We start from the raw sequence: 13,857 nt of genomic DNA on the forward strand, positions 1-13,857 counted from the left end.
GGGATCAAACCCACATCCTCGTGGATACTAGTTGGATTTGTTTCTGCTGTGCCACAATGGGAACTCTGGATTTGCTTAATTATTTTTAAATGAGATCTTATATAAAAGGAATATTAATCATTGGCATTTATTGTTGTTGCAAATGTACTTTTGCCGTTTGTCGTTTTCTTTCAGTTTTCTTTGGGCATCTTTGAGCTGAAGAACTTAGATTTTACTCAAGAATTGTTTGCCATTTTCTCTTTTGTGGTGCCCTCCTTGGGTGACATTTTCAGGAAGGCTTTTTCACTTTTAAATCATATGACTTTTTCCAACTTTACCTCTGGTATTTTATTTCATATTTACCATTTAAATATATAATCTACCTAGAATCAATATTATTGTGTGGTATGTTAAGGATTTAACCTTATTTATTCTCCAAATGGTTAGTTACAATGACTCCTCTATCATATAATAAATTCTTACTTGTTTGTGTTTCTGTGCTTTTTATTTTTATTTTTGTAAAGCTGGATGTGTCCCATTGACTACATTGTTGTAATTACTCTAGCTTCAGAATATAAGATACTATCGCCACGGTCTTTTGTATCTCCATAAAACATTTAATCAGTGCAATTTTATTGCAGTTAAAATATGTTTTTCTGCTTATTTTATTTTATTAATGAGAGCTAGTTTAAGTTCAAGAATTACCAATAATTAAATAGGAAACCTGGCAAGATAATCACCTGGAAGCATTAATTTTGCTTAGGATTCCTTTTCCTTCTTTTCTCATGTGACCTAAAATATCTATAGAATTATTTGAAGTCCTGACAGTTTATTTCAAAAATCTGTATGAGAAGACTGCCCTCTTGTGTCTATGTAATCTACATTTTATCAATCATTCCAGTTTTAAGTAGTCTCTCTTCAGGGTGAAAAGAGTAAAATAGAATCAGTATTTTTGAACATTCTTTTGAATGTGTCATTAGAAATAATAAGGGAAAATGAACAATCTAATCTCTTTTTTGGTTTTTGGCTCTTTTTTCTTTTTTCTTTGGTCAATTGGTAGCTCTTTTAATGTGCAACTGTTTTCTAAAAATTTTTTTCTAGTTTTAAGAATATGTCGGAGTTCCTGTTGTGGCTCAGTGGTTAACGAATCCGACTAGGAATCATTAGGTTGTGGGTTCAATCCCAGGCCTTGCTCAGTGGGTTAAGGGTCCGGCATTGCCGTGAGCTGTGGTGTAGGTTGCAGACTCGGCTTGGATCCCGAATTGCTGTGGCTCTGGCGTAGGCTGGCAGCTACAGCTCCGATTGGACCCCTAGCCTGGGAACCTCCATATGCCGTGGGAGCGGCCCAAGAAATGGCAAAAAGACAACAACAACAAAAAAAATGTCTAAGCTAGTTCCCGTGGTACTGACACATAATACTTAGAAAGACTAAACATCCGATAGTCCTTGAACATTTATATCAATGTTAGAGAAGTGTTTCCCCATGGAGAGACCACCAGTGGCATGGCTCCCTAGCATCCAGAAACCAGGAAGAAGCTAATCGGGAATTCACTTAACCCGACCTCCAGCTCAAGAGCAGGAAGTAATAGTGTTATTGGAAAAAGTCAGAATGGGGTAGTTATTGCAGGTGGACATGCAAATATCAACAATGTCTTAAATGAACACTTACATGAAAGTTATGGAATTCAGAGGTGGAAGAGACACTGACAGAGTGACCTGTTCTCTCTAGGCTGGTAGGAACATGGACAAGGGAAATCAACAGCAGCTTTAACTGAGAAATCTGTGGGGGCAATTTTCTCTAGCTAAAACAAATGTGAAAGCAGGAAGATTTGGTAGTTCTAAGTAATTCTGTAACAAAAGGTGGGAGCAACAGGGCTAAAAATGCCTACCTTCCCACATGTGGAGCCCACATTACTTGACAAAGCTCTCCATTAACGCAGCAATGAAGGGCCAGGAATTGAAAATGAAGAGGATTTCCAGATTGCAAAGAAAGGCTTCCAAAGTTACAAATGTCCACACTTTGTAAGCGTTAGTAATGTTTTGACTGCCACATCAGAATGAAGAGAGAGAGAGAAAGTATTTGTGGATTTTTCCCATAAATATGGTAAATGCTTATACCAAAATAATCCTCCTATAGGAATGAGTTGAAGTTTACAATTAATGTATCTATACAGTGAGCATGGACTCTCTGGTATTAAATGGATAGTACTAGCATTCTGTCCGAACAGAAACCAGGATACTCTACCCAAATTCCCATCTACCCATCATTACTCATTTATCACTTAAGTCTCATACAATAGACTTTGGCAATCCTAAATATTGAGTTCTGGAATTACAACCCTCATGGCTAGGAATTGCCTTTTTTCTAAATTTGCTGGGGATTGAGTCAATGCTGGGCTGTCTGTGAGCATCGAGTTAACTCTTGAGCTCTTTAAAAGTTGAGTACATCAGAGACTTGGTGGCAAACTAACTCACCTTGAAAGAATTAGACCTATTTTCAGTGAATTTGTACTGTGTCCACCTAGCTGAACTGAAACTGCAATTACCAGACTTCTTGTTTCTGTAATTCTAAGTTAAGCCCATCTGAAACATATCTGGAAGGAAATGGAAGCAGCAGCCTTAAGCTTTGAAGTTGCATGTAGGATGTCAGCTCTCTGCAACACCATTACTGATTTACAGGCTCTCATTATCAGCCCAGGGCAGCATTCAAGCCCACAGCTCCTCCATATACCCTGGATATCCTAGTTCAGCTTTTCTGAGTCCTGGAACAGATATGTGTACTGTTCTGTAGTGAAGGTGTCACCTGCTTCTGCAGTCACCCACACCATCGAGGGTGTGGATACTGAGAGATAGATGTGGATTCCCGATTGTCCTTTATCACCCCACTTTCACATCCATGTTTTTTCTCCATTTATGGCCATATTGATATAGAAATTTCAAGCTTCCCACCAGATGCAGAGGTAACACTCTTCCAGACTTTCCCACAGTTTCTATTGTTAGGGGACCATTGACTGAAACTGCCCATCTTGGCCAGGCATGATAATAGCCAGCTCCTATGACTTGTCTCAAAGCAGGAGTCCCCATAAGGAACATGGTGCTGTCCTGAAGACTCACCAGGAGAATGGGGGAGGGGCCAAACGAGGGAGGAGATGACCAACCTCCCAGGATCCTTAGTGCTGGACTCCATCTTGGCTGAGAGGTGCACATACCCCCAAGAAGGACCCTGAGCCAGACCAAGTATGTGCTCAGCAAGGCAACTGGCCAGAGACAACCTGGAAACTACCTCCATTCCTATAAAATCTGAGACTTTGAGCTACAAGGCGGAGCAGTTCTCCAGCGTTCATTCACCCTGCTACTCTCTGCCCCTTCCCAATAAAGTCTTTTGCTTTATCAGCACATGCGTCTCTTCAGACTATTCATTTCTGAGTGTAAGACAAGAGCCCACTCTTGGACCCTGAAAGTGATCCACCTTACTGCAACACCATGACTGTGTAAGGTTTAATCCCTGGAATAAAACCCTATTCCTTATCGCTCATAGGAGTTCTTCTTCCTACAAAATTTGGCACCTGAAATAGAGGTGCTACCATAACAAACACTTAAAACAGCTGACCTTGGCTTTGGGATAGGATGTCAGGGAGAAGGCAGCAGGTAGAAGTCGTAAGGGGCTTCCGAAGAAGACAGTGAGGATTTGAAAAACAGTTGTCACTGTAAAGATTATTATAATGTGGAAAATAAATAAGGTCTTCAATGAACCTGTGGATCTGGCTGGAGAAATGTATAGACAGAAAGTGGAGACTTCCAACAGGTTTCCTCCTGCGACTAAATACAAAATGAAAGAGAGGATGGGAAAAGGGAGAAGCTAAAGAAGGAACTATACTACTTTCATTTAGATTTTAAGAGTTTAGAGGAAGTACAAAGAATCCAGGGACTGTTGGACTTGAAATAAAGTTGTTTTTCATCACTAGTTATTCCTCCAAAAGAATCTCAAATAAAGAAATAGGCTTAGCCATTATGAAATCCAGTTCACTCAAAGAAATTCACAGTAAAGATTGTGTGTCACTGCTATGAATGCCTTTGTTGAGACCTCAAAATAATGTAAGAGCATGACTTCTAGGACACTAAAGGATCTTATACATGCTGCACCACAGCGTTTTAACTCCTGCACCACAGCATTTTAACTCCCTGCCCAAGGTAGAAAAGGGCTATCTCAATTAAACAACAATAACAACAACAAAACAAAACAAAACAAAAAAATGTGAACAGTTTATGTTAAAGGTATGGATTTTTTTTTTCTTTTTTGGCTGCATATGAAAATTATTGGGCCAGGGATTGAATGAAAGCTACAGCTTTAATCTATACCACAGTTGTTGCAACAGTGGCTCCTTAACCCAACTCACCAGGCTGAGGATCAAATTTACACCCCAGGAATTGCCGTTGTGGTGTAGAAACAAATCAGACTAGTATCCATAAGGATGTAGGTTCGATCCCTGGCCTCAAGTTTCTGTTGCTGTGGCTGTGGTAGGCCAGCAGCTGTAGCTCTGATTTTGCCCCTTAGCCTGGGAACTTCCATATGCTGCATGTGCAGCCCTAAAAAGCATAAAAAAAAAAAAAAAAAAAAAAAAAAAAAAAAAAATCTGCACCACAACAGTGACCTGAGCCACAGTAGAGACAATGCTGGATCCTTAACCTGCAGTGCCATGGTAGAAGCTCTGGCATGGATTTTAAAAGTACAAAATGCAAAGAAGTTTTTGATTTCCCCAAACCTACTATGGGAAGGAAGCAGGCCAAGAAGTTCACTTGACTGCAAAAAAAGTTGATCATTACATGTAGATAAGGACCCAAAAAAGCAGAACCAAGGGTAGAAGGCCGTGCCAAGATCAGAGGTGAATCATTTCCAGGAACAAATCTGTCCCCAACCCTGGATTTCAGTCACCACAGTGCCTCTAATCCCCTCCCTGTTTGAACTGTGTTTCCTACTGCTCTTATTTTGTCTCACCATTGTGTGGTGGTAGGAACACTTGTCTCTAGTTCCAAGCTTAACAGAAAAGAACCAAGGCGCAAGAGCCAAGGGCCTCATACATGCCTGGACCTGATTAGGATGCTCACTGCTAGAACCTGGCCTGAGCAAGATGCTGTAGTGCATTGAGAACTTGGGGGTCATGGGCGTGGGCCGAGTGTTTTTTTCCATGTGATCAGAGGTCAGGCAAACTCTCACACAATAAAGATGATCTAAGTTCGGTGGCACACCTCCCATGGACTTATGGCATATGGGTTTTCCCCTCTTGAATCTGAATGGCCTTTTTGACTTACATGCAAATAGGTGCCAGATTCTCAAGTCTTATGAGAGTAACATTTCCACTTCCTATATTTTGGAGTACACATCTTCGGAGCCTTGAGTCTCCATGTAAGAGGTGCAGCAGGAGGAACTATGTGGAGTGGTCCTGAGACTACATGGAGAAAGAAAACACAGTCGAATACAAACTTGCAAGCGTTGTTGCAAAGCCCAGGCCTGGAGGAAATCCATTTTGGGCTTTAGAGTTGGCCCATCAGCTGAATACCCCCAAATGACCCCAGTCAACACAATGGGGAGCAGGAAAATTTTACAACTGAGCCCTGTTTGGATTTCTGACTCACACGATCTTGAAATACAATAAAATACTTTGTTTTCAGCCACTTAGTTTTAGGATAATTTATTTCACTGCCATAGATAACTGGAACAACATTTCAAAATCTTATATGTTATATCTCAGTCTACAGCTGCTGGGATATAAAAAATAAAAGCATTCATATCATTTTAAAATGGAAAAGAATTTTGAAGATTAAGCCCTTGTCAGTTGCATTATTTGTAACTATTTTCTCCCATTCCATAGGTTGTCTTTTCATTTTTGTTGGTTGATTTGTTTGTTTAACGGTTTCGTTTGCTGTGCCAAAGCGCGTAAGTTTAATTAGGTCCCATTTTTAAATTTTTGTTTTTATCTCTATTGCCTTGGGAGATTGACCTTGGAAAATATTTGTGTGGCTTATGTCAAAGAATGTTTTGTCTATATTCTCTTCTAGGAATTTTACAGTATCATGTCTTATGTTTAAGTCTTTAATTCATTTTGAGTTTATTTTTGTGCATGGTGTGAATGGCATATATCCAGACAAAACTATAATTCAAAAAGATACATGCACACCTATGTTCATTGCAGCCCTATTCACAACAGCCAAGACATGGCACAACGTAAATGTCCACCAACAGAAGAATAATTTAAGAAGATAGGATTATGTACATGATTATATGTATATGATTATATATATAACACACACAAAGGCACATATATATATGGAACACTACTCAGCTATAAAAAATGAAGTAATACCATTTGAAGCAACATGGATACAACTAGAGATTCTCATACTAAGTGAGGTAAGTTAGAAAGAAAAAGGCAAATACAATATGATATTACTTAAATGAGGAATCTAAAATATGGCACAAATGAACCTATCTACAAAACAAAAACAGATTCACAGACATAGAGAATAGACTTGTGGTTGCCAAGGAGGAGGGGGGAGGGAAAGGGATGAACTTGGATTTAGGGGTTAGTAGATACAAACCATTATCTTTAGGATGGGTAAGCAATGAGATAATACTGTATAGCATAGGATACTATATCCAGTCTCTTGGGATAGACCAGGACGCAAGATAATATAAGAAAAGGAATATACATGTTTATACATATGTATATGTATATATATGTATAACTAGGTCATGACATTGTAAATCAACTATAATTACAAAAAATGGGAAACGAGAAGCACTGTTCTTTTCCTCGATCTTCTTAGGGGCGAGGTGTCCTCAAGGTGTAATAATTCTCTGTTCTTTATACCCTCGATTTTACTAGTACCACCCTTACTGGATTAGTAAGGTTTTTGAATTTCGGAATCCAAGAATTGGGGATCTTTTGCATCTAATAGGCCATTACATCTTCCCCCCAAGCTTTATTAAAAAAAGCTGTTATATTTTGGTCTCCCTCTGCCACTCCTTTGTCTTCACACATCTTTGAATTTCAGGCAGAGATATGGGGGGAAGTTTTCTCATTCCTCTCTAAAGTATTTCTGCCAAGCTTAACTTTCAGAATTTTAATGCAATCAGATTAGTTTTATTTGCTTTTAAATACCAGTGAGATGGAAATGAAAGAACTGACTTTTTTTGTCACGTTCCATTAACCAACACAAATAACTTTCCATATGCTCACTGAACAATTTAAATGCATTTCTGCAAGTCAACCTGCCTTTAATCTTTTTGCAACGTATCTGTTAACCGGGAAGTTTAGAGCTACATGGCATCTCTCCCTCCTTATGGTTGGAGAGTAAGTAAAATTACAGAGCCGTAATCCTGAAAGTTAATCTGTAAAATTTTTACTGTTCATTTAATTTTAACCATAAAAATTCCATTTAATCATATGCTGTATCCATAAACAGATATTTAAAAACCTGGTCTTAAAAAATCTTGGGAAATAACTTGCATTAAAATTATTCTAAGAATTTGCATATTATGCTTATTTTTGGCTTTTGGTTTCCTCTCTGGCCATATGTTTAGCTATCTCTTGGACTTCCTTTGTCACACACACCTAAACTCTGGCTAACAGAAAGCCACACAACCTAGAAAGCTTCATACCCAGTTTAATCTTCTTAGGTCAAGTAAGATCACAAAAGCTGTTTATCTCACTAAACACCTTTCATTTCTTTACATTTTATTCAGGGAGACGAAATAATCTCTTCCCATCTTCTTTCTAAATTCATCCTGTTTATTCACAGTGACTGTTATGGAGATCCAACCTTGTCATTCTCAGGCTTCCTAACTCCAAACATCTAAGTGGTATTAGGCTCCCCAGTGTTTCCTAAAACTAGTAAATAAGAATCTTGGTATAAGAAAGTATAGATATAAGATATTCTATAAATAAGAACCTATTCTATTCTGTAAAAAGGATCTATAGCTGTTTTATGGTTAAATCAGTGTTCTAAACTGATTAGACTGGATTATTTGCGGGTTCCATCCAATGGGACAGCTCTGTACTGACAAGATGCCTCCTCTTCTGGTCTCCTCAGTGAGAGAAAAAGAGGGTTCCATATCTCTGTGATGTCCTGGGATAGCCTCATCACTCTGCTCTCCCTAACCCCAACTCTGGTACTTACATCTTCCCCATCGCTATTTCCCTTGAGCCCATTAAGATTAATCTTATTATGGTGTTATTCTGGATCTCTTTCTGTTGATCCAAAATAAAAAAAAAAAATTGTCATCCCTCCTCTCCAAGACTACAGAGACCAGAAGTTATATGAACCTCCCTCCTCTTACCTGTGTTCCACTCCTTTCTTTTTTTTTTTTTTTTTTGTCTTTTTGCCATTTCTTGGGCCGCTCCTGCGGCATATGGAGGTTCCCAGGCTAGGGCTCCAATCGGAGCTGTAGCTGCCAGCCTACGCCAGAGCCACAGCAACGCGGGATCTAAGCCGCATCTGCAACCTACGCCACAGCTCACGGCAACACCAGATCCTTAACCCAGCAAGGGCAGGGACGGAACCCGCAACCTCATGGTTCCTAGTCGGATTCGTTAACCACTGCGCCACGACGGGAACTCCTTCCACTCCTTTCTAATTCCTGGAAATTTCTGCAGTGCTTTTAGAACTCAATCATTCAATAGGAAAATCCACTGTCTCCTTAACCTCTTCCTTCATCTACCTGCTCTAACCAAAACGAAATTCTCCTCTGAAGACATGAGTTCCTTTGCAGCCCACTTGGGAAGACCTGCTTCATACTGCTCTTCCTGGAGAAAAGTAGTGGTCTCTTTGCTCAACATTGCCCCTTCAAGGTCACCCTCTCTTCTTCCCTCTATCACAATAATACATCACTAAGCATGCCTCCTCATTGCACCATTAACGTGCCCTCTTTCACTTCTTTGAACTTCACTCCTGGCTCACTGTCTCTCCAATGCAGTTCCTGCCAAAATTTTCAGTGATTTCAATCTACACCTAGCAGATCATTCCAAAGTCCGGGTCCCTTCATTTCTCAAATTCTTGTCTAAGGGTCTCAACTCTGCCCTACTTCGTACACTCACTCCCATGGTCATATCTTAGATCTTGACTCATTACCAAAAATTTCAAATGCTCCATATTTCAATTTCAAAATTCTGTTCTTGGGGGAAAAACTGTAATTGTAATGTATACATGTAAGGATAACCTGACCCCCTTGCTGTACAGTGGGGAAAAAAATCCTGTTCTTCACAGACCCATGCCTATCTTTCCACTGGCATGTGTGGGCAAGAGCAAGACAGAGATTAGAGCTCATATGATCACATTTTCCACCCTGAGCTAATGAAAGCTAGAGAAGCTCACATTTCATAACTTGGCTCTATTACTCTACTGTTAGGAATTTGAAAAGTATTTCATGATCAAAGATAATGCTATGCTAGACATCTCTGTGTAAACCTCTGATGGTTAATGACTTTATTTAATGGCACTCATTTCCAGGCATTAATAGATTCAGGAGGATGAGCCCTGTTAGTGCTCCTGCTACGTTAGTTGAAAATGGCTAGCCTTACTCAAAGGAGTTAATAGTGGAGACTGAGAGATATGAGAGAGGTTTATTCTTTCCTTTATACATGTATATTGTTTGGATTTAAAAATTTAAAACATTTATGAATCAGTTATGAAACTAAAATCTTTAATTCTCAAAATTGCAAATAATGTTAAAGAGCAATTCACAAAAGAAGAAAAGCAAATTGCCAATGAATACGTGGGGGAACATAGTTGCAAAGACGAACTCTGAGGCAGTAAAAGTATTGTTTTAAATTCTTTGTAAGCAATTTGGTTATTCTGCCTTGATACTTCTAGTATTTTTCTCCTTAACATTCTGGGGTTTTTTTCTTTAATTTGAAGGTATATTCAAGGTGTTAATTATTTTTCATTCACAGTATATTTAAAGGTGTGAATTTAATCTCATTGATTTTACCTCGAATATGCTATACTCTTCTTCCAACTGTTTTCTATGGAGTACATACATTTTCTCTTTTTACCACTCATCTCCTTTTTACCAGGTGTCTTATTCACCTTCGCACCCACCTGTTCTTTCTTTGAGGTCCTCTGCCATATTTAATTAGTGTGGAAACAGCTTATGTCCTGAGGAGAATTAACATATTCATCATTACATTTCTTAAAGTAATTAAGTTTTGGAGTCTCCTATTTCTCTGGGATTTCATCAAGACTTCTTTTCTGTTGCTTTATTATATATTTTAATTTCCCTCTTTCAAATGTTACTCATTCCTGAATAAGGAGAACTCTTCCCAGGTGCCGAGACCAGCTCAGCAGGTTGGGGCTGAAGAACGGGTGCTGTGAAACTTAAGGAAAGAAGTTAACATAAAACAAGACACAGAGACATTTATCTTAAGTAAAGGTGGGAACCGGGGGACTCAAGGTCTCAGGGACCAACAGCGCCACCTCAAGAAGCCACACTGCTTTTATTGTGCTCTTGAGGATTACCTCAAGTGAGGAGGGGTTGTAGGTGAAGGATATAGGTTTTTTTAAGTTATTTTAAAAGTCACATAGCCGGTTGCTGATTAAGCTTTTATTCTGACCTTTAGGCATCTAACAATCACTAGCCTTGAAGAAGCTTGGTGTCAGCTATCTATACATAGCATTCTAGAGAATCACCATTGTGCTTCTGCAGACAGCATGCATATATGCAGCAACCGGGCATGCCCAGGTTTTCACCTCAGTTCTCCTTGCTAATGCATATCCTGCTAACCACCCCTCATAAACCCCTTGGGGCCATGAGATTCCTCTTTCTCTTATTCTTAAGAGGACATATCATGCTGTGCAAATGGTGTGCCTATCTGCACAGGTCCAGCCTGCCTAGACCAAGGCATTACGTCCTCATTCAGCTGACCCTATGAACAACTTATGCCTTTAGGTCTTTGTTCTTAAGCTTAAGTCATTTACCAGCACTGCAACTGTTTTTCAAGCAGGAAGATGGGGTAACATAAAGCAGGACAAGATGGAGTTTTCAGCAAAGAGGCTAAGAAAATATTGCAGAAACATGTCTCATGATACCCAGGCATAGTGTCCTTACATAGACTGAGAAATGAGTTTATGTCCATTAAGCCAACTTGGGTGCAAGTCCCATTCTTTCAGTGGGCCTATATCCAGAACACTCTTTCAAGATCATATGCTGAGTTCATATGCTCTTTCATTACTTAGAAGGCTTTTGTCTATTTGGGTCTTGCAGGAGTGAGATGAGCCCTTTCTACAATCACAATGCAGGTTTTTAACATTCTGAACCAATGATGCATGCGGATCTATAGAACCCTCAGTGTGCCATGACTGGAAGTCTCTCTTGTTCAAATGGTTTATTTCTGTGCATTACATCTTGCAGAAGCTAGTAAGCTGCCACCCACTAGTCTTGATTTTGGGTGGCCCCTGGGTTCTATTCCACTAGTATTACAGAAATTGTGGTCTCTAACTAGATGTAGAAAAAGTTGAACTGAGATGTAGATGTTGACCTCACAAAGTATAGCATCTCAGAAGTAGAAAAATACTTGTCAATTTTTCTATTTGATAAAGGTCTTCAAGTTCTGAAACAGGAAGAAAATGGCAGAGGATGGAGAGAGAATGGCTTCCTGCTTCTCATTGCTGAGCTAATTTCTATCCTCCTGGCAGTTTGTAGAAAATTTTCCCAGATTCAGTTAAGTTTACTACCATGGCTGGTTGTGAGTTTTGATTTTCTTCTGTTTCTAGAATCGGTTATCAGAGTCAGAAACTGAGTGAGGCACATTAATTATAGCCATTTTCTCCAAAGACATAAGATCATTAACTAGGTGCATTTTATTCATGAGATGTAAATAGGCAACCAAAGTGAGCAGGGGGGAAACAATAGGTATAAAAGATTGATAATTGTTTTCAATTATCCTGAAAGAAAATTTAAACTACTGATACTTTCTATTGCTTTCTTTATCTTTTACTAAGAAAAGCATTTAAATACATGCTAGGGGCACAATTTATTTAAACAGAAAGAGTGAACATCTTATAAAAATCACATTAGTCCTCATTACTTATTTTTTTTTGCTTTTTAGGGCCCCACCTAGGGCACATGGAGGTCCCCAAGCTAAGGGTCTAATCAGAGCTACAGCTGCCTGCCTACACCACAGCCACAGTAATGCAGGGTCCCAGCCGCATGTGCAACCTACACCACAGCTCACAGCAACGCTGGATCCTTAACCCACTGAGCGAGGCCAGGGATTGAACCCGAAACCTCATGGTTCCTAGTAAGATTTGTTTCTGCTGTACCATGATGGGAACTCCTGATCATTTTTCTTTTCTTTTCTTTTTTTATTTTTTTATAACTTCCCAAATACATTATTAATTTTTTTCTACTGTGCAGCATGGTGACCCATTTTTCTTAATGGCAGTCATATCATGAAAGCAAGTTCATGTCTTCCTTCATCATAGCTTCTGAGGGAAATGAGGAGTACCCTTGAATCAAATGGACTGTATATTCTTTCTTTCTTCCTTCCTTCCTTTCTTCCCTCTTTCTTTCTTTCTGCCCCATAGCATATGTAGTTTCTAGGCCAAGGATCAGATCTGAGCCACAGTTGCAACCTTTGCCACAGCTGCAGCAACGCAGGATCCTTAACCCACTGTGCCGGGCCAGGGCTTTGAACTTGTGTTCTAGTGCTGCAGAGACACTGCTGATCCCACTGAGCCTCCCATGTATTGATTCTTAATACCATTCACCTGAAGATATCATTACTTACTAATTCTTAATAATTAAGTCAGGGTGGCATGAAAAATAATTTTATTACAGGATCACACACATTTAAATTGACTTACATTGTTACCTAGGACATTTTCATAAATTACATATGCTTGCTAGTTGTCCTAAATTCCCTATAGAACATATTCTTTAACATTTCTTCAGAAACTGAACATCTGACATCTCTACCCAAACCAAATCAAATACAAAAATATGCACCAATAAAACTTTGTGCCATTTCCATTCTCAGTTTATTCATACGCCAAGTGGAAAATAATGATCTTTTCAATGTACTATGGATAAAGCAACTAAGTATGTCCTAGACACCTTCTAAATGTATAGTGCATATTATTTTCCTCTGGACTTTAAAAAAATCTAATATGCCACATTTAATTTAGGAGTTCCATTTGTAATCACGAAAGGGGTTCATGGAAATAGACTGATGTTTCCTCAGTCCTTAAAGGAACAAGCAAAGTTCTGTTGCACAACAAAGAAAACACTCAACAGAGCAGCACAGTTTAATAGCTTTCAACATTAATACAAGGATCTGCTATAACTATGTTCAGTTTTCTGTATTTCTACACCTATTTATATATCAAGATGGATAATTAATAGAATTCTCCAATTCCAGTTATCTGTGTAAGGATGAATTTTAATATTTTTCATCCTAGAAAACATGATCAAGAGGAGAGAAATATAACTCGTTTCCTTAAATTGTTTATTCGTTATCTAACTAGCATGTTCAGACTGTTATAATGTGACAGCAAGAATGATAAATTAAAATTCTGTTTAGCATAATCTAAGGTAACTATGTGGATGTCCTGGAGGTGCAGTGATGATGCAGGGAGTAGACTAGGTAATTTAAGTGTTTACCAGACCACGTTACTTTGTTCTATTGTTTTCTCTATGCAAAGAAAACATTAATGAGTCAGCACCTCCTTTGCTACCATGAATATAACAATATCTAAAATCACTTACAAAATTCATTTTTGCAATGAGAAATAAAAAAGAGAAAAATTACATCTTACACGTGTCTGAGTTGTAATATTATGATGATACACCTTTCTGAAAAGACAGATGACAGTCCTGAATAC

The sequence above is a fragment of the Sus scrofa genome, chromosome 13, assembly GCF_000003025.6.
Source record: "Sus scrofa isolate TJ Tabasco breed Duroc chromosome 13, Sscrofa11.1, whole genome shotgun sequence".
NCBI classification, from domain to species: domain Eukaryota; kingdom Metazoa; phylum Chordata; class Mammalia; order Artiodactyla; family Suidae; genus Sus; species Sus scrofa.